Here is a 23131-nt window from a genome sequence, read left to right as displayed (position 1 = left end):
TTTCTTACAGAAATTATTGTCCTGAAATAGGCCAAGACGATGGTAGACATGATTTAGAGACTTTTCGATCAACTGGAAAGTTATATGAATAATTTCATGTGTCTTTCGTTCAATTCAGTTCCAATATTTACATCTGGAAATACCGCAATTAAGTTCTGATACAAAGCCATACGCAAATGTTTCAAATAAATTCACGCGAAAGGTATAACGACCAATCAACTTTGACGATTTCTACTCAAACTCTAATTTTTTTAAATCTACGGACCATCTAGCGAAAGTTCGTGAACTTTGTATGGGTGCAGCTCCTTTTTCTTTGAAAATTTCACAACAAATGACTAACTCACATTTTGTTTCTGAAACGCTACAATTTCTGTTATAGTTGTGATGGGGTTGTCTTCCAATGTCAACAAAATATCTAAATTCGCAACATGGCTTATTTTTGGTCCTCGAGATTTGAGAGCATCCGTTACCCTTCCAGAATTATTAAATTTTGCAGCAATTCTATTTTATTTGCTTCAAGGTCGTTTAAAAATGTTTTCCTTCAAATAACACATGCTTCTTCATGCCCTCAAAGTCGCTATAACATATTATCATTAGAATTTCTATACTTTCTCTTTCAGTCAAAGGAACCTTGATAATAAAATTGGTATGGCGTAATTGACAAACAGATGTTTAATTAAAACAATTGGAAAAAACTTGCCAAAACCAGATGTTCTTACGAATAATTTTAACTCTTAATTATGTAATTCAAAATCAATGGTTCTATTTTTTTATTATGTGACAGGTTTTTGCAATTTTCCCAAAAATTATTGTTTTATTAATGTTTTTGCATTACTTTATTATAATTCCGATTTAAATTGTCAATTTCCGATAAAGTCGTTTTGTATAGTTCACATTTAAATGCGAAATACCAAGACCATATTCAGTGATTCAATTTTTGTACATAACCAAATGCTACCTCATTTTCAAAAAATAAGTACCATTAACAAGTTTTTTTGGATACTTATCACTTTATGGATTCAATGCTCCCTATAAGGAGTTCATTAAATTATATCAATAAGAAATATTGAAATCTTCTCACTATTATCTATTTATTCTATTCCTTTGTGACATTTATCACACAATTTGATATTTCAAATATATCTTCTCTCTTCATTTCACAAGGTAATAATTTACTATAATAATATTATAAATAATGTTATATTATATTTATTCAAAACAAAAATTGGTTTTAATGATGAGAAAATAAAAACTGAAGCCAAATATCATTATTTTGACGGATGATTACTGTTTAAACGAAAATTGAATTATGACCAGGAACAATGTGAATATTTATTTTCCAATTTCATATTTGGACAAATTGGAAGCTGAATATTGTGAAAAGAAGAATATATCTCTTTCGATTGTAGCGAGTTTTCATCGATCATATTGTAGAATCAGTTTTATCAAATATTGATTTTACACCAAAAAACTGATTCCAGCAATTGTTATAATAAACTACCTAGATCTATGGATCATCATTCAACTCATATATTTTTGTACTTACATTGCGCATATTTATCCATTCGACTTCGTTCTCTGCTTTGACGATCTGTATATTTTTTTAAACGTAATTTACTTTCCAAATATCAAATCTGTTTATACGATGGATGATTCATTCTCGTAATTAATTGTTACTTAAAAAACTCCTGGTAGGTAGTAATATAGAAGTTTTAGACAAAAAAGTAAGGTTAGGTTAGGAAAGATTAGGTTGGGTTACAGGATAAGTATCCTTTGGGTGTGTCCTATTTCGTGACGATATTTTGTTTTACTCATCGCTCCATCTCTCGTAATTTCGTTCACCTAAATTTGATTGACTAACTACAAAAACACAATGCAAAACAAAAATTAATTTATGCTGTCACTATATTTACACAACTTTTTTGTTTAATTTATCAATTTTTTATTCAGGAAAACATCTTTTACGATTAAGTTACGAAAATGAAATATTGGTCTGTAAATTGTGCATGGTTTTTTATAAGGTTTGTTTTCTTTGCTTTTTCTATTTTCTCATATGGAACTTTTTTGAAATTGAGGTGTATCATGACAACTGTTGCCGTGAAATTTTCTGTTGTAAATACAACATTTATAGCTACTGTAAACAAATCAGTATAGCTAGCATTTATATACTGATGTTTTTATAAAGTATAACAATAATAAATAAAATTCTTGTGAATTTTCACGTTATAATCGATGAAATTGAATCATATTTATTAAAATGAGAAGATAACAGTGAATGTTTATTTCATCTACGTATTTTTATACAGTTTGAGCGTCACAAAATGGTCGAGATGATGTTCTAGAAGATTCGTCTAGTGCGTCAAGTCAAAAACGGGTAACCATCTCGGAGAATTCGCTATTTGACATGACAACTTCAATACGTGTCAAATTCTCATAAGGAACTCGTAAAAATATTTATTTCAATACCGTGAATTTCATTGAAAATTTTGCAAACTTACTGGTTAGGATAACAGTATATTATGTAGTGGTTTCTTAATTTTTGAGACCGTTATAGATGTCAAAAAGACCTGTAGCGAAAAGCAGCTTTGTTACAAACAATATAAAATGGTATATATTAAAGATTATGATAAGCAGAAATGTATAAATTCTAAATAAAACATTGCTCGGATTTAATCTCGTTCCAATATCCACCCTCGTATATTTCAAGTACAATATTTGTACTATCATTATACACATCAATTTACCTAGATTCGGTTAAGTTTATACCAAATAACCATTTGAAATAAGTTTTTTTATAGTATAGAAAAAAGTAGTAAAAACTAAGATCATACAATTTGAACAATCCCTATGCTATTCATATTTATTCATATATATTTATATTGGTTTAATTATATATTTGTATTGATATATAGTAAGGAAAGTATTAGTTTTTTCCTTCACAAAACAGTTGAAAATTTAATTTTGGAAATACCTTCAAACGAATGAATGTTGAAAACTAAACGAAATTTGTGAATTTGTCAAAATTTTTCTTACCAGTTTACTTAACATATCCAACATAAATTCAATTTTTTGTTAAATCAATGTTAGATCATCCCTTATGTGGGAAGCTTGAAGATAAATATCCTTGGTCAGTTCGAATGAATAAAAAAAGTCCGTAGGGACAAACGTCAAGTCCAGTAGAAAAATTTGTGATTTTTTATAAGAATTTCATCAAGCGGAAAACGCTTCCTGAGTGAATAATATATATTACCGAAATTGATATCACCTTCTTATTCGATACACATTAAGAATAAAATATCTGTAATTCGGTGAACCAAAGATTTGAAACGAGGTAATGGGTACGTTGAATAAATTAACAATGGGAACTGTATCTGTTTTATTGCTATCTGCAGCATCGTCCGCATTTTTGATACGAGGATTGGTACTCAAGTTTTGAGATCTGGCAACACTGATTTGAAGATGTCAAATCTGACATTGATGCCATAAAATTTGACGTTATCAATGGGGAACGGACACACGAGTGCTATTTGAGTTGTTTACAGATACTTGAAACATTCGACGTGGATTGAGCCAAAAGCAGTGTGCCGATCAATTCGCTTCCACATTTGATAATGAAGCCACCTCCAGCTAGTTGCGCTTCGCTACAGAATGAATTTAGTTAAGATCGTCCAAAATCTACGGCTGTGCCGGAAAACATCGATGTTGCGCATGAACTGATTTTGCAAGATAGTCTTGTGACATACCGTGAGATTAAGACACACTTGGGCATTAGTTTCACCCGCAAACATTCAAAATAGCATGAAAATTTGGCTGTCAAAAAGATTTGTTCGCAGAAGATTTGACAATCTCTCAAAAAAAGCTCCGTGTCGATTGGCGGAAAGAAATAATGAAATAATTCAATCGCGATGCTTCAAAATATGTTTAAAACATCGTGACAAGTGAAGAATCATGCATCTATGCATATGAACGAACCTGAAATTAAACAACAATCCACTGTAAGAGTAAGCGTCTCTCAAAACGAACCAAATCTAACACAAACGCACGAAGGACTTCATAGCAAATGGTCGTCTGTTTTTTCGGCCCCCGTTCCATTAAAGGAACGTAGACCCTTAGTTGTTTTCCAAAAGTGTTCGAAAAAATCAGACGACGAATCATTCTCCACCACGACAATGCGAGCTCTTCCACATCAGTTCAAACAAAAACATCAAATTGATGGGTCATCCGCCGTAAAGTCATAGTTTGGTACCTGATGGGTTTTTCTTATTCTCGCAGACCAAAAATAAATTGCGGTCAACGTTTTTCTACACCCGAAGAAGCGGTTGATGTGTTCAAATCACATGTTTTGGAGGTACTCCAATCCGAATGGAAAAAAAACTTCGAACTGGTTCAAACTCATGAAAAAATACTTTGAATAATAATGAAGGCCTATCCAAGTATAAATATTTGTTTCTATTTGTCAATCTCAAAACTTAGGTAGCAACCATCGTATATTTTTGATTTCGAATATCTCCTCTTTTAAACAATTTCTCGGAATGGGTGCAGATGGATATTTCCATATCTGATGGAGAAACTATCATAAATTTCAAATTAAATATTGTAGAGATAAAATTGATTACGTCCATATGTTTGCCATTTTATAATAGATAGTTCAAAAATAGTTACCTTAAATGGAAACTTTGTGTATTTTCATATTTTTTCTTAGGGACCTGATTTCAATCAATTATATTATACGAGGTATATTCTGAATAGTACTGATGTAACCTATGTATTAAAATACACTTTTCAAATGTTACCATCTTTGTTATTAACACAGTCTGTTGTTATTTTTTCTTTGAGATGTGTAATGCTAGTTAGCTGTGTTATATGTAATTCGTTAGAGATAAAGTTACAGAAAAAATCCAGCCTCGCAAGGTCTGGAGATCTATTTGGCTAGATACTGCATGGTTCGCTCTAAGCTCTTTGTTTTCTTTTTCCCATTAACGCATAATACCTTAGAAACCGCATGTATTATAATTACGAACTAATATGTTAAAACAAGTATGTCATAATGATTTTTTTTATTATCTTTATAGCATAGACCAAAGACTTGACGTAGTCCCAATGAAAAAAATCTAGAGGCGTTAAATCGCACGAACTAGGCGGCCAATCGACTGGTCCATTTTTTGAGATAACACGTTCATCAAACTTGCTCTTCAATAAATCGATTGTTACGTCTGCTGTGTGGGTTGTGACGCCGTCCTGTTGAAATCACATGCTCTCCAAGTCTATATATTCGGGCCAAAAATAATCGATAATCATGGCGAGTTAAAGATCACCATTCACGTGGCGACCACTATTGTCGACGAAAAAATATGGCCCTATGACGCCGCCGGCATGCAAACCGCACCAAAAAGTTATCTCTTCATTTTCATTTTCATTAATCACATGTGGATTTTCACCTGCCCAATACCGCATATTTTGTTCATTGACAAACCCATTGAGCCAGAAATGAGCTAATGAGAAAGATGATTTTGCGATGAAATTCATAATCTTGACGCATATTTTCTAGAGTCCAATCGGAGAACGTACGTTGCTTGAAATGGTCCATCGGTTTCAATTCTTGAGTGAGCCTGTATGGGTGTAAATTAAGATCCTTACGCAAATTTCGTCATAAAGGCGATGCCCAACTCTTGAGAACGCCGTGGAATTGACTGATTTGGATCAACGACGTTTCAACGACAGCGATATTTTCGACACTTCGACCAACCCGTAGTATCACTGGCACGGCAAAATCACACAACGAACAATGTAGACTCAAACTTTTTCACTAAATTTGTTACTACCTAGAGAGAATTACGACCGAAAATCGGAGTTAACTCTCTTAAAGTAGTGGCCATCGACTCCGAATTTCTATAGTAAAAAATAATTAAGATTTGCAGACGTTGTTCGTTCGTGTACCTCACCATGATGAAGAGGTTATGTCTACTGAATAAATTGACAGTTGTTATGTTAAGTGAAAAGGTGCGTTCACAAACTTAATTCAAAATTGTCAAGACCCTATTGGAAACTTTTTACATACCTTTGAGACTATAACATTTGATTTTTGAAATTATCGTATGTTCAAGTATAATTCTACTCATACCATTCTTCTTTGCTACACTCAATTAGTTTTCTTAAACTGCCTAAAACATCTCACATAAAACAAAATAACCTGCAGTGAAGCTCACTCATGTCTAACTGTCAAAAATCATGTCATTTAAATACTCCTTAGTCGATATTTTTCATTTGAAGTTAGCTTCTAGTTAGCAACAATCAAAACATTCTGGATTTTTTATATATGCGCGGAGTGCTTTCATAATCAATATTGGAGGTACTTCGCTCTAGTACTCTCGTTCTAGGCTAGATGCTTCAACAGGCGTCAAAAATGAAGCAAAATGAAATGTGTGATTTAATTCTATATAATTGTTATTTTAATTTGGGTATGAGAGTAAACTCTTGAACAGTAATTCTGTTTGTACTATGACAAGCTTTATTATCATATATATAATAGAATTATCAATAAATTTCCTGAAAATTTGGTTTATTTAATCATTTTTATATGTGTTGTTATTATTAAATTAATACGATGTACCAACAGTTTCCTGGATACAGCTGGTTGCTGCTAATGAATTATCCTGTCCAGTATTTTGAGTAAAACTATTTTGATTACATTACTTATTATTCACCATGTAGTTCCGTGCAAGGACCACACCCCTTTCAAACTAACAGAAATATTTATTAACCAAATTCATAAAAGTATTGATCAAAAATGAGTCCTGATGAAATGAGTTGTGTAAATATCTCTTTGAAATTTTTATCTAACCCGAGGCGCTAGAGCGATTGAGTAAAACAAAGTATCTACTGGAAGCCAAACTGCATTTTCGTGAAAAAAGGGTTGTTAGGGAAATTTTCAAACGGCTGATGTGATTACTGGAGAAAGGTTAAAGGGAAGTTCGAAGATAAGAAATTGCGATAATTGATTGCAAACTTCCGAATTGGCCTTTAAAATTCGAATCCATTAGTTCGCTCTTAGATTTTTCTTTAGTTAAATTCAAAAACGTACAGTGTCTTTGAGACGACGTTTTTTAGATAAACGAATCGAAGCTGACTCTTATTAGTCAATCGATCAATATAAATTTATTCACTTGAATTATTTTGCAGACGTGTTCAAAAAAAGGAAAATTAACTTTCCAATTAATTGAAATGTTACCAGTATTCTAATCTCCAATAAAACTATCACGTTCACTTGATTATTTATTGTATTATCCAATTATTTTTATACTAAATGTGTTCAATATTTAGAAGAGAGGAACTCAAACTTGAAAGTATGTATTCTACAGAAAATTAATATGAAAATGAACAAACACGAAACTAAAACGTTGATGAGAAACCCAAAGGAAAAGACGCAAAACATAAAAGTAGAGGATCAAAAAGCGTTAACTTGAAAGCGTTAATTTGAAATTAACACGAAATAAATACTAAATCAAAAAAAGAAAACTGGAATGGTTTTGTCATGTCGTGAGAGTGGGAAAAGAATAAGATATTTGAAGAAAACACAACGAAGAAAAAGGAGTTTGGCTGAAGAGATAAAGATAGCAAAGGAAAACAATGAATAAGGTGACCGGAAATAAAATAAAAGACACAGGTTAGGATAGAATGAAAACAGCTATAGTTAAAGAAGCCAACGTAATGACATAACTACAACAACAAGCGTTACAACTGAAAAGATCATTAAAAACACATTTAATAATATATTGGTATCTACTTGATTCCAAATATTTGATTATTTCCACAAAATTTTCATGTTGAAAGGAACCCAAATTAATTTTCAGAACCTAAAATTGCAACCCATATCTGACTGGTTTTGGTTCTGCGTTTTTTTTGGGGTAATTCTTTCACAATTATGACATATATTAGAATATGATACTGCGCTTCTTTACTGTGATCTCTACAAGAAGGTAAGCCTTGTTACATTCGACTAGTTTGAGTGTCTATCGTGTGAAGATGCCTGTGGATATTCATCATGAACTTCTTTGGATTGTAGTATTCGGGAAAGATGTGCCTTGGTAGCTAATTTTACAGGCTTGCAACTCTTTATGGAATAGGAGTCTGAAAATTGATGTTTTCGATATTCCGGATATATCAGTTATGGGCACATATGCAGCGTAGCGTTTGTTTGGTGGTTAAAAACTGAACAAGATTTAAAGGCCAATCTGTTTAAGTATTACAGGGGCAATATCGATCTGCCCTACTGCGCAGTCTTAGGTTGTTACTGCACCTGCCGCCTATTCACCTCATAGTGAAAGAGGTATTTAGCGATCCTCACAGGCTAATACAGATAGTAAAACCAAAGCCAGGAAATCGGATAGGGCACCGAAGGATTCTAGTGCTAATGAAGCTAGAAAGCCGTGACAAGCCAATGGACCTCATGTTGGACAAAGATACTCCATTCCAAGTGGTAATTAACGACCACCAATCATGGGTCGACAAAAATCTTCTGTATGCTCGAAATGTATCTGTATGTATCTAATGTATCCGGTATAAATACGGTTCAAAGCTAGCACATTTTTGGAACAAAATGCAAGTTTTCCATACCTCCAGTATCATCACTTACTAAACTGCTGAAAGCTATTGAGTTTACATTCAAACTAGTGTGGGAATATAAGCAAACTCTAAAAGCACTAGCTAACAAAAAAAATAATCCTGATGTGGCTTCTAGGCCCCCTGGATTTACCATGAAATGAGGAGAAGATAGCTTTGCCAAGAAAAGGGCAACGATTTCATACCTTGGATCAGAACCATCGCCTCACGAGATTCCACATTAATAACTAACTGAACGAAAGGTTGAAGAATCAGATGGAGTCTTATTGGAGACACACTCCAGTACGAATAAGTCGAATTACTCTCTTCTGTATTTAATCGAGTTTTCTAAAGGTACGCTAGGGAGCTGAGATCCAAATGTGGGAGAAATACTTCAAAGCTGTTGGGGAATATAAAGCTTTTGTTCTTAAAGAGACCAAGTTTTTGTTAAGCTACCTTAGCTATTTTGGCTACGTGACTTTACCACGACATTCTGCTACCAACCTCAACATCTAACGAGTGAATTGGCAATGATGGTGATATTTATTTATTGAAGAAGTGTCATTCATCATCAAGCCATTCAATTCTTGTTGGTGATACAATTTCCCTAGGGTATGCACTATTGTGAATATCTTTTGTCGCTCCATTCTGTTTTTCAAATGTTGATAATTTTCGACCTCGTTTTTATAATTTTTCGAATTTTTTATCTTCCAGAGCATACTCTAATTCTCATTATCCATTTATTTTTATTATTATTTTGATTGCTTCGATTGCATTGTAGCTTATGGTCCCAATATTTATTTTCTACTATTTTGTAAACATTTTCCATCCTAATAATGCTAAATCCTATTATATGCTAGATTTTCTTTCAATATCCTCTTTTCCATTCCATTTTTGTCATATTTTCATTCTAAATGAATTAAGTAGACTACAGTCATTTAGTTATAAACAAAATATTCTTTTTTGTTTTTTTCTACTACATCATTTCATAAGAGTATCTGCATTTGAGTAGCAGACCAGTTTTCGTACCACGGATCCAGATATGATTCTTTCATCTCAATTTATTTTGCATCCATGTAACTGATTGTGATCATTTATAAAGCAGATTAGTCCATAGACAACGTTAGTCTAGCCATTTCAATTTAACGGTCTATAAAAGTTTGAACAGTATTTTTGAGAAATTGTATTCAGAATATTGCTAAACATTCTACCTAGATTTCATTTACTCTGAAACCCATAGTCAAATCTGTGAAAGTATCATATTTTGATCCTTTGTATACATGTTTCTTGTAACTTCAATCTCAGCATTTAGATATCAAAGTTTGAATATTAATGCATCTAAATGTTCTTGATTTTACGTCTCTTCTGTTTTAAAATTAGTTTTTCTTGATATTTTTTGGAAGAAAGATAAAAATTTGACGTTTCGACATTTCTTTAAGTCTTTATCTTTGATATATCTTTGGAAAAAACTTAAAGAAAAGTCGAAAAGTTAAATTTTTATCTTTCTTCCAAAAATTATCAAAAAAAACTAATTTTAAAACAAAAGAGACGTAAAATCAAGAGCATTTAGATGCATTAATTTATCAAAAGGTCTAAGAAGTAAGAAATTGAAGAATAATATTGTCTATTGGCTCAATATAGAAATAATATAGTAAAAAATGTTTTTAATGATAAGAAATTGAAGAAAGCCTTTCAAGTTATACAAATAAATATTAATTTTATCTAATTACTCTTCTAATTCTGTTTACTCTCTGTAAATCACATGCTACTTGTTTTTACCAAAGGTTTATGTATAGACAATTCCCCACAAAGATACACGTCAACTGAAAATTCAATATTGTCTAATTTTCATGACCTTACGTCATTTTTTCTGAAAGCTATAAAATTATATTTCTTTTAAAATCATCTAGCGTAATCGGCCACTTTTGCATAGTCCTTTTTCCCTTAAGTGGATCGAAATAGGCCATTATTGAAGTTTAACACCAGTTTTCGATATAAAATCTGAAAGCGTCTATTATTTATTACATTTTTACTCCTGACAGTTTTATCGCAATATCAATTTTCTCCGAATAATTCACTTTACTACTACAGCAGTTTCATCAGCCGAACAAATGATTGAATATACATATCCTAGGCCAATCTGAAAGATTATTATTCCATTTTTTAAGAGGAAAATCATTTGAATAATGAGAAAATTTTTTCAAAGGGTCGGTCAATGTAATAATACAGAATGGGCGTCCGTTTTTATCAGCCCATTCTATAATATTATATGTTCTATTTTCATTCTTCTAGTCTAGTGTTGTATCATCCGTTGTCAATTAAAGAAAACAAGTCTACTGTTTGTTTTATATGCTTCAAAGATTTCAAAGATTTGGGTCTTTGATTTAAATTAACTTAAAAACAAATATTCAGTGAAAACATGAGATTTAACGAATCAAATGAATCCAAGCTAGATTTTTGTAACAATTAACTTCAGTTTGAAAAAATGGAGCTAGAATCAGAATTTTTAGTCTTCTTCATTTACTGCTACATCTTATCAGATTGGTCTAATTACGTTAGTTATATTCGATGAAAGTACAGGGATAAGCGTTTGTGTGGTAAAAACAAAATATCTCAAGCGGCTAGAAGCAATCACAACCATAGCAGAAGCAAAAATTTACAGCACAGTAACATTGTTCTGATAAAAACTTAGGTGTAGGTTCAATCACATGATAACAAAACCTTCTCAAATTTCAACGTTGAATAAAACTTTCAGTTTTAAATGAACGATAAGCTTCATAGTGTCAAAATTAAAAACGATGTCAATTCATAATTATCCATGTCGCTAGTATGAGTGTTGAGACGTATTGAATCTTAAAATATTTATATTCATTCTATTTAAAGTTAATAATCATACAAACAAGTTTTCCAAAATCCACTTGCTTCTAGTAATTTAAATATAAAGGAACTTTCTTTTGTTTGGAGGTTATTTGTCGGCCACATTGTCTTAGTAGACAAAGGCTTTGTTTTATTATTATTTGTGTATCATGAATCAATTTTTATCGTTCGTTTTTTTATTAAAATAGAAATCTTTTTTGAAAAAAATGGTAAAAAAAACACCAATACTAATAATAGTTTTAATGTAAATAACGCAATGTTTGCACCAAATTCAAAATAATGGAAAATTATGCGCTGATTTCGAAATTATTACAAGGTAACCACTAATGCGGTATTAGGAAGTTCATAACTCAATTATAGAACAGTGAACAAATCATTGTTTCTTCATTCAGTTTGATTGAACTTTTAATAAAATAAAAATGAGTGAAACAATATCGGACAAAGAATAAGAAGACAATTTAAAAAAATTGATTATAAAATCTTCGTGGAATATGACTATGAAAACATCATTAGTGAAGTTATAAAGAAACACCAACTTTAAGTAATTTGGGGTAACCGCATTGGTTGGGGAGAAAGAAAAGTTGATAATCGATTCTGCTCGAAGAATAAATATGAGTTAATCAATCAAAACCTCAGGAAAGAATTCAAAAATGATTAAAAAAACTATACAGTTTGAGTAAGATCTATTTTTATAGTCTCTAGTGGGGAAACGGTGTCACATGGTGTTAATTCTTGATAAATTCGCCATTTTTATGTCTGTTCTTGTTGTTTGAAAAAATGAAACAATATTCTCTTCTAGAAATAATTGAAATGATTGTAGCATAAGCGAATACCATAAAAACATACTTCTGGCTTATATATCCTTGTAAATGTCCATACATACAAGATCATACACAAAATGGAAGTTTTAAAACGATGATCATATTCAGCTGCTCAGTATGTAAATAAACATGACATTTACCATAGAATAGATTTACACTTGGTGCTATTCACATTCCTCAATAGTGATATCGTGGGTTCAATATTATGACGCTGTGAATAAACACTTTTCACATACTGTGGTTCGTCAGAATCGATAAATTATAAAAGTTATGGGAAATCACTTATTACGTCATAATTTTTTCAATGTTCACTTAAATGAACGAAAATTCTTGGAGACGGCGTTTTGGGATATCTTCGAGCATATTCCTATATCAAAGCAAAGATGTAGTTGCAGCTATATGGAGCACCGGCACATTTTCAATTAGCTTTTTTAGTTCCATACATTTTTCCCAACGATGTTCAATAAGTTTTAAATAAGAATCAAGAATCTTCAAACTCCTCAAAATAGCCATTTCACATTTCATTTCATAGTTGAGAAATCTTTGTTCAACGAGCCATTTTTTTAAGTCTGGAAACAGAAAATAAACCGAGGAGGATAAATCTGGCGAGAAGGATGCATCAAATTTTAATTAATTTTAATTTTGGTTTTTGGAATAACGGATGTGTGATCTGGTGCATTGCCTTGATGGAACAACAATGTCTTTTTAGCCAAATGCGACCGTTTTTGTTTGATTTCTTCACTCAAACGTTACAATAAGTTGGCATGATAGTTTTACCTTTTTAAAATAGTCAATAAAACTTATCACGAGCTCATCCCAAAAAACCGATGCCATAACCTTGCCTGTAGATGGAACGGTCTTTGCCTCCTTTGGAGCTGGTTCTCCCTCTTCAGTCCATTGTTTCAATTGTTCTTTTATTTCGGGTCTGAAGTGATGGACTCACCTTTCATAGATGGTTATGGAACGGCGCTAAAATTCGGTTTTATTTCGGTGAAACATCGCCAAACAATCCATGGAAACATCTTCACGACGCTGTTTTTGTTTTATTGTGAGCCAACGCGTACAGCTTTCTCATGTCAAAATTTTCAGTTAATAAGCAATGTACCGCACTTTTTGAAATGTCTATATGTCTGCTAGTTCGTGCACTTTCCGTCAAAGATCATCCAGTACTACTCTATAGCATTTCTGGAGTCGTCACCTCATTTGGTCGACCACTCATTCAAACTCTGATATCCAATATTTTACATATATGAGCAGTCTAGCCAAGAGTAGAATCTAGTTCAGCTTTTATATTGGTTCGGCTAGAGTATTGTATCACATAATAATGAGCAAGTTTTGCCATGTTTACAAATTCACTGAAAACAAACGTGGCGTTTTAAACTTGGAACAAATAATTTATACATTGAGTGCTTTCTAAAGGCCGCTTGATATAATGCAATACAACGTGCAAGAAATTGCATGCAAGTCTTTGTAAACAGTAAAAGTAAAACAAATTCCTAACCTCAAATTTCTACTAATATTTTGTACATAGTTCAGCAATGAAAATAACGAAGCTAAGTTTTATGAAAGTCATCTGATCTGTTAAGCAATAGTAACTAGATTGCAACTTGCATGTGAAGCGGCCTTCATCTCTAGGTCAGACCAGGTATTTCTGGGACCATCCTCGTATAAGGCGTTTGATAAAAAAATACAACTGATTCACTCGGCATAACTGGAATCAAATATAAGGTTTACTGTTATAAATAATGGGCATGACAGAAGACTGAAAATCAATCGTTTTCTAAACTATTAATTATTAATCCATGAAAATTCTCTTGAAAATCAAATATAACTTTCATTTGTTCACTTCTAGGAGAAAATCAAAACATTATAAACTTGTACCTAAGTAAATATAAAACTTGTCAAGAGAAGGAAAAGGTCTCAAAAAGTTTTTGGTTGTTGAACTTATTATTTCCAAATGTGTAAACTGTAGATGTCAGGTTACTAAATTTATTATTGACTAATAAGTAATGCCTCTTATTGTATAGTAGGTTAATCTTATAGATATGCAAACAATTGGTCTATATGGACTATGGAATCAAGTTATATCCAACATTGAAATTTATTTAGTTTGGTCATCCTACACTTTTTCTGCTCGATTATTTTATTTCATCTGAACAATGTCTTACAACATTGAGGACTGTATTATTAATTCAAGTACATCTAACATTTAATACATATATCAAGATAAACTAGATAGTTTTAAAACACCAACATTTTTGTTCAATTTTTAAATGAGCTCGTATTAAGTATAACTATATAATAATTAAAACGTACGTATAAAGAGTGAAGGTCAATATATAACATTTACGCTCCCGTCCGCTTTAGCCATGCGAAATAGGTCCTTAGGACGGATCCGTCCAGCTACAATGGAATTTTAAAATTCGGCATTTCTAACATTTTTAATAAATGGCGGAAGCGCCTTTGATGTATCCTTATAGATTTTTTATTATAGGGAGCGGGTTATTTACAGCATTTCTTCTGAAGAAATTCTAGCAAAGTATATTTATTTACTTCAATTGTTTCTTTTTGTTCTAGAGCTTTGTAGAATTCTGTTTGTGGTATATAAATAAGTTCATGTAACGCAATAAGCTCAGTTTCAAATAAATAGTCGTGGTGAAAAGAACGAATTATTGAAAGTAATCTCAGTGATCAAGTGATCTTAATAAGTGAATTATTATAAGTTAAGTGTATTTATAGTGTGTAAATAAATTAAGGCAGGGTTTATTAATTCACCCCACGTTTAGAAAGAGTGTAAATAAATACGTACGAGTAAAACGTTACAGTATCATAATTTAGTAGCCAAAATAGAGTATTGGGACAAAATTTATTGTATTATTAATCTAAAATCGCTAACCAATTTAGTTCTAATCTACCAGTGTACTTAACTGTTTCGTTGGATTCCCACTCCATTCTGAATATCTATCTATTAATATGGAAATGTACCAGTATCGAAACAAGAGCAGAGATATGTACATCGAGAAACCCTTGAAATACTTTCAATGGAAATATTACTATTATTTTGAAGTACAAACAAGGTAATATCAAATAAAATATAATACAGAATATCTCTTCATTTATGTCGAACGGCAGGTTAGATTTAAGTTTGTTAGCTATTTTACCGTAAATATCATTGATTTATTTCGAAATTGAAAATCTATAAAAATTTCAAACCTTCTCTTTAACAAAAGACGCTAGCCGACAGAGAAATTTTTTTTGTAGTAACACAAGAATGAATAGCATATTGTGATAAAATTTCACCCTGCTCATCACTGACAGCTACCAAATTTTCCGGAATAATGTGTGATGGGAATGGAGGAAATGAATTTTCAATGACATTCGAGCACCAACGGATTTGTAGGCGTCTAGAAGTTCATCAACTAACTGTTGATAGTTTGGATCCATATTGTTGTCCAAAAATCCACTCACTACACTAATAAATGCCTTCCATGCTCTAAGTTCCTGTCTGGTGAGATTTCTTGCAAAATTGTCTTCGTTCAGAAGAGAAAGACTTCTCTAAGGTATTTGAATCCATCACCGTCTTTATCCATAGCTTTTTCAACTCTACAAAGTTTTTCATTAATCCAAGTTTAATGTGAAGGAGGGGCAGAAGGACATTTTTGGGATCTACAAGGGGTATAAACTCAACATTTTGAGATCCCTGCTGAAATTCACATCTTGTTTGCCATTTTTTTACATAGTGTTTATCTACTGCCCGACTGTCCTATAGACAGAAAAAAACACCAATGTTTCGTAAAACCTCCTTGAAGTCCCATTAAAATCACCTTCAGGTCCCTACATATCTACCACTTATTATTGTTGTAGTTAATTTTGTCTAAAAGCAAGAGAATATTTTTATAAATTTCATTCAACTTAACAGAATGAGCAACTAGTATAGATTGGTTTTGAATTTCTATTGTGTAATAACACTGCTTCTAAATTGTATTTAGACGAGTCAATAAATAGGCCCCACTCACTGGGATTATGCTCAATATCAAGTTTCTTCACTAGACCATCAATATTCGTACACGCACACAATGAATTTTCCATATTGCAGAATGGTCGTAATTTTCGTTTCTTTGGCTAACAAGTTTCATTCCTTGAGACGGGAAGCAAGAAATTCAGACTGTTACTTTGGTAACCCCAAATCCCGTGCTACATACATCATTCAACTCAATTTGAACAATCAAAACTGGTATTTGGAGTAAAAATAGGGTCGGTGAATTGTTCTTTGGAGCTTCTTCGTTGTCTTCAGTATCTTCTAAAACAATATTTTGTGGATGTAAAGGCGCAATTGGTACTTGTAAATCTTCGTTACGGGGAACAGGTCGTATAGCAGACGGCAAATTTGGATACTCGATCTTGTGCTTTCTTTTCTTAGAATAACCTTCTGTCTTAGTTAGACAAAAATAGCAGTCATCAAAATGGTTAGTAAGTTCCCACCATACCATTGGAATTGTGAAAGGCATGCCTTTTTTTCTTCCCATTAATCCACTGCACCAATGACACGCTAGAGCTAACACAGGACGCGTGGGGGGCCCACTCCTTGTCTTGGTCTCCAATTAAACTACCAAAATATTTGAAATAGGTTTTCTTCACATTTTCATTTCATCATAAATTCTCCACAGTTATAGCAAAATGTGTCAAGAGAAGTTTTGCAACTGCGGCGCGATTGACTCGACATTTTCGTCTTTATAATCACTTTTTGCACTATGAACAGAGTACAACTTGCAACGAAACTCAACAGAATACTAATTTTTTATGTTATTCTTATGTTTATTATTCTGAATAATACAGTTCAGGTATTTTTTCGGCCATAAAAGTTACCTATCTCAACCGCCCTTTTATAAAATTACCTACCTGCTAATGTAAACATGTATAATTAAGCTATTCAAACGTGGTACGTGTTAGGGCTTAATAAAAAATTTTTCTCTCGGTCTCACCTTTCTTATGAAAATTTTGTCGGCCAGTATAATTTATTTGCCAGCCATTTAGACTTAGCCTACTGACGGAAGCTTTTAACTTGTTAGGAATATTTTTAATAGAAATGGCCAACCAATTATGGTATTGCTCAGTTCAATGATCTAATTAGTAATCAAATTACTAGGGAACGACAGTGAAGTTGTATTACTCAAATTTCTAGAGGTTGTCATCAAATTTTATGATCTTATTAAAAGTCTGATCAATACAGGCTTCTATTTCAAGGAAAGACATAACTGAAAAGGGGATTAACTGCATTCAATATTGATTGCATAATTTATGTTGTAAATTAAATGAAGATGCACACGAATAAAAATATAACGCACCAAATGTTTAAAATGTGAACCATTTTGTCTGGAGAAATGAAAGAATTCATCTCTCTATCGAGATTGCGGTGATCTGAATACAGTTTCTATGGTTTTGGGAAATTTTGGCCAAAGTATTTGCAATCTTATTTCTTGTTGGAGAATGGAATATCCAAAAAAGGGTCAAGGAATCATTATTTTATAGATATTGTGAATAAAAGGACCTTATGATATATCTACCCAGTGTAATAACGTATTTTTCTATTAACAATTAACCACATCATACAAACTTATAATGAGTAGAGTGGTGTCGTTATCAATTATTTAGAAACTGCTATTTGAAGACGAATTCATAATTCAATTTCGTGGAGTATTATACTGCTTTAGCGAACTCCAGTGATCTATGCTGATATCAATTTATATTGTAATCATCAGTTAACTCGAATGTTGCGAGTTTAGAGATTTTAGACGTATGGAACAAAAGCTTGGTAATGGGAAAGTATGGTAGTTCGGTGAGATTATGAGAATGAACGATGAATGAGTGATTTACAGGAATGATGGATCGTTGAGAAATATTTGCAAAGCCTCGATAGATCATAAAATTACAAAATATTAAATGTAGATTTTAGTGTATAGCTTAATAGTGTAACAAACAAAAAATGAAATTAATTAGCTACTTTATCGCTACATAAAAGCATAAAAGCAATTATTTTGATATGGTAATCAAAAGAAACTATATTTTCAAATAGTGGTTGTGTTTTATACATCACTCTTATGTTTAACATTAGGCATATAACATTTTTTAGTAGAATAATTTTTCTAAGTGCCTCAATGAAACGATTTAGCTCGTTTCTGTTAATATAAAACTGTCAATATCGATGCTAGTTTCATCAGTTTCGATAGGATAACAATCATTGACCGTTTTTTCAAGCTAATGTGCTAACTTGCAGTATGTATTATACTTTTCACGTTTTAAATTACAAATGTCAAATTGAGGTATAAATCTTTGTCAGTGCTTGAATAAGTACCAATGAATTAAGTTACCTATGATAGTTACCTAAATACTGGATGATTACACGATATTCTCAGAATAATGTAGTGTCTTTCTAAAACATTCTGAAGAACTCTTATTACGATTCAATATATCCATTCCTTTTATTTCAACACTATATAAACTCCTGGACAAAATTAACGCATACAAGTAGACCATGGACCTTGTTTGACAATGACAGTTGTTATTAAGTTAACTATAGCATCACATAATCTTGTTTTGACAAAAATTCGTATTAAAGCTGGTTTTAGACTAAAACATTCATTTAAAAGTACTGATTAAAGCAAAGTTTTCTAGAAACAAGGTGTTAATTGTAATTGTTTTCGTTAAATGTCTGTTCAGAAGTTCAATTGGGAGTCTATCAAGTAAATTTGTCATTGGAGCAGGCAGCGCGAGCATCGATTCATTCTCCTGAATAACATTTAATGCGATATGTTGGTGGTTTGTGAGTATAATGAAATGGGTTCGTACTATCGAAGACCAGGACAAAGGGAAACGTTGCACCAATCAAATTAATGATCGTTTTTTGAGACAACGTGCTCTAAGAAATAGGAGAGTCACCAGCAATCTGCTAAAAAATGAATAATCAGATGTTAGAAGTATCGATATATCATCTCAAACGTTAAGCATTTTTAAGCAACATAAGACCAGCCAAAAAAACCTTGTTTACCAAAGAAATTCAAATTAGAGTTACCCTTAAACCTACAAATGGACGTGAGCATGCCCGGCGAAGGCAAAGAGAAAGGTTTTCCAGATGTAATATCTTTCCTGAAGTGCCTTTTGTTACTGGCTCCAAAATGCTTAGGGGACGAATTTGCTCGAAGCTCGTACGTAATTGGTCCCTATACGTACGAGGTCTAGGAATACCTAATTTTACAACTACCTAATATGACAACGTTCGTCCAACGTGGCTAGATAGGTTATCGGATACTTATATGATGTCAATATCCCTTTGGTTAGAGTGGCCAGCTAACAGCCCGGATATGTCGTAGTCCCCCTGTTTCTACCAACCACAACCAACTGATAAAGGTCACTTGTGAAGAATGGGAGAATATACCGCAAGCTTTTGTTGAACATTTGATATCCAGCATGCTACGATGCATGAATGCGATGATAAGAAGTAGAGGAGGGCTTACGTAATGACCCATTTATTCTCTTTTACTGCTTTTTTTTCTTTTTTTTTTTTTCAATTTGGAGGTAAGATAGCTTATTTATGCATTTTCAGCAAAAACAAACTTCAGGTGATATTCGACTAATTTGTAGATGTTCATTATTATTTCAATGTAACTCAGTTTTATTTTGTCTGTATAGTGAATATATTGTTTTATTAAAGTGATGCGTTAATTTTGTCCAGGAGTATATTTTAGAGCACAAATAGAATCTTAGGGCATTTTCTCAACTGAAAGATATATTGTAATATTCAGTATAAAATATAAATAATAATTATCTCACACATTAATATTTGGAAAAATTTAATCGATAATACATGAGATTGCATTTATTTGCGAAACTTTGTTTAGTGAATTTTCACATAAACGTGTTCTTATATGTAACGTATCTAAACATTGTATAAAAAAATGTCAGAAATTAAATTTTAGTATGATTTAGGATAAGGGATCCCATATGTTTGTGTCTAACAGGGATCTTAAAGATATTTAAGACAATTAACATTTTTTGTTATCTCTTAAGTTAACCGTATAGCGAATTTTGTCGTAAGATTGTACATCCTGTATATACGTCTTATTTATATCGAATATTGAATTCCGTCATATTTAAAATTTATTATGTTTAGAATATAGCATTGATTTTACATCTTCAAACAAAAATATTGGTGTTTATATCTAGTTTTGGCTATCATTAAGGAAAGGAGGTGGTTAATGCGGGCAATCTAACAATAGACACGTATATGCCTTCTAGACATATTTAACAAACAACGCAAACACAACAATACAAACAAAGAATTGTAGAATTGAGGAAAATAAAAAGGGTTGTTCAATGCCCACAGTTAGAGGGTCTATTCTCTGGTCGGTATCGAGCATAAGAGATCTTGACCTGGTTTATATCATTTCTTTGTGTACAAAGAGAATTTCCGGAAAGCAATTTTCGACGCTAATGATATTTTCAGTATCAATCAATGATCATTATCGAACGTTAGTAACAATATCAAGATCAAATATGTTTTATATAAGAAAATTCCTAGTAAACAACGTTTTATAATTTTATTTTTGAATTGGCGTGGAAAGGTTAGTTTCCTGGAAAAAATTGCAAGAAATTATTTTTGAAAAAGTCCTATTTTTTTTGTAATTATTATAATCAAAAAATTTTTGGAATTGTAGTTTCACAATTTTATTTATGATTGAAAAAGGCTGAAGGGTATTATCCATCGCGTTAAATATACTAGAATAGAAGGGAAGTTCCTAAATTTACTTAAGTTCAGCTCAGCTTTTGATCATTATTACGTGCTGTTGAATATTGGGTTCCGCGCAACCATTTACATAGTAGCGAGTCATGTTTCTCAAAAAAATATTTTTTAAATATTCTAGCATTAATTACTTATTCACGCGCAACTTCTATCAAAGGTTTAGAGATATTTTGTTATATTCTTTATTTCCTATTTAGCCCGTCTCCAGTTCAATGCTCCAGGTTGTTTGCTGTTTCCGTATTCCGTCTCGGTCGGCTTTTTCTCTTCTTCTCTTTCGTTTGTTTTGGTTTCCCTTATCACTTTTACTGTCCTGTCCTCTTTCATTCTCAATATGCGTCCAAATCATCTCAGCTGTTGTTTGATTTTTTGCTACGTTTTCACGTAAAATTTTGTAATCTCATCACCCCTGCTATTTTTCTCAGTATCTTCATACCACAACTTGTCATTTTCTGTTTCAATTTGTTCAGGATTCGCAACCAAAGATCAAATATAACAATAATCAAAGAATTCCAAAAACTAGTATGGAATATAATCAAGGAATATTCGGTGTGAATACGTTAAAATAATAATCATGACAATCTAAATCTTCCTGGAGACTTTTTCATATACGAGAACTGTTTGACTGGAGGTTGATGATACTTTCGCTACGGTGATTATATTATTAGTTTCCACCATATTTCCGATGTATTTCAAAGTTTCACATAAATTTTATAGTAACCGCCATTCTATAAGGATAAATGCTTCCTGTAAAATTGCATATCGCAAATAATGATCATTTAGTTTGCAGTTTTCGTATCACACAAGAAACTATAGGCCGACTCTTATGTGATCTCAAAAATTGTGTGGATACAGGACCGTCTGAAGCCCAATAATATTGTATGTATATACAAAAATAGTATAAAACTATATTATTCTGTTTAAAAATAACTATGATCAGTTAACATACCAGTAATTAGCAGCACTGGAAAAATATATTTCTTTGGTATCAGGCTACAAATGATGCCTTTTCCTTGAAGGTTCTGGACTTGGACGTTGAATTTTAATTTTCGGTTCTGTATCTATTCATTTACACACATTTCCTAAGCTCAAAGTATCATTGGAATGGAAAAATTTGACAAATAAAATCACAGTAAAAACTTAGAAATGCTCATCATAATAGTAGCAGATATGTTTTATATTTGTTATTCTTAACAGTGTTTTTGTGAGCAATATTTTTAGAATCAGTAAATAAATACTTCACAGCTATTTAATAATGACATTTAACTATACGATGACTTCTTTAGCGTGGAATAATTCGAAATACTGCTTTGTTTTTTATAAGTATACCCAACAACCTAACAGAGAATATTTCGAATTTTGTGTATCAGTTATTGTACTCTTTCACTCTTTTAAGTCTGATGAGACTATCCGGTTGTTATCATATTTTTTACTCCTGTGATTTCTTCAAATTTTCGTGAGTATTGTCTGTTTGCACGAAGGATTTGTCTTATAACCTCCTACCATGACAATTATTGTAAATTGTCATGATTATTATTCGAGTTTTAATGTCGATTTGAGTAGGTATTCAAAATATTGAGGAACATTCTTTAATTAACAATGGTATAACTTGTTAAACAACTTTTATCAAGCTACTTCCATCATTACTGAGTTAAATATAATATTACACTACAAGGGCCGAAAGTTAAATTTTCGGCTTCGGCTTCGCCTCGGGCATCATGACGAGCCGTATCGAGATTTTAACTTTTGGCCCGTGTAGTGTATACGATTTTTCTTCATGGCCGGTCGAAAGTACGTTTTTTCGTCACTAGTAGATGGGTAAATAGGAGTTTTCCAATGTGTGCAATAGGTGGTCGCTATACGTCCTTATCGGCTTGGGCAAAAACCGCACAAGGTTCTTTTATCTTCCACATAACGTTGTTTATTCAATGGTTTATCAGTTTATCAGAATAGGTCTGGTGAAGTTTTTGATACGTAGTTCACGTTCCATCCAAGGACTAGCAAGTTGGTGACTTAGATCAATCATAAATTGATTCTCGAA

General features: G+C 32.1%; 1 protein-coding gene across 13 annotated transcripts in view; it reads right to left on the bottom strand.

Annotated features, from left to right (window-relative positions):
- LOC130902399 (uncharacterized) overlaps nt 1-23131 on the bottom strand; it is a 215283-nt gene that overhangs the window by 26768 nt on the left and 165384 nt on the right. The gene's annotated exons all lie outside the window — the stretch shown is intronic.

The sequence above is a fragment of the Diorhabda carinulata genome, chromosome X (genome assembly GCF_026250575.1).
Source record: "Diorhabda carinulata isolate Delta chromosome X, icDioCari1.1, whole genome shotgun sequence".
NCBI lineage: Eukaryota > Metazoa > Arthropoda > Insecta > Coleoptera > Chrysomelidae > Diorhabda > Diorhabda carinulata.
The sequence above is the reverse complement of the archived record's forward strand: the minus strand, read 5'-3'. Positions and strand labels throughout refer to the sequence as shown.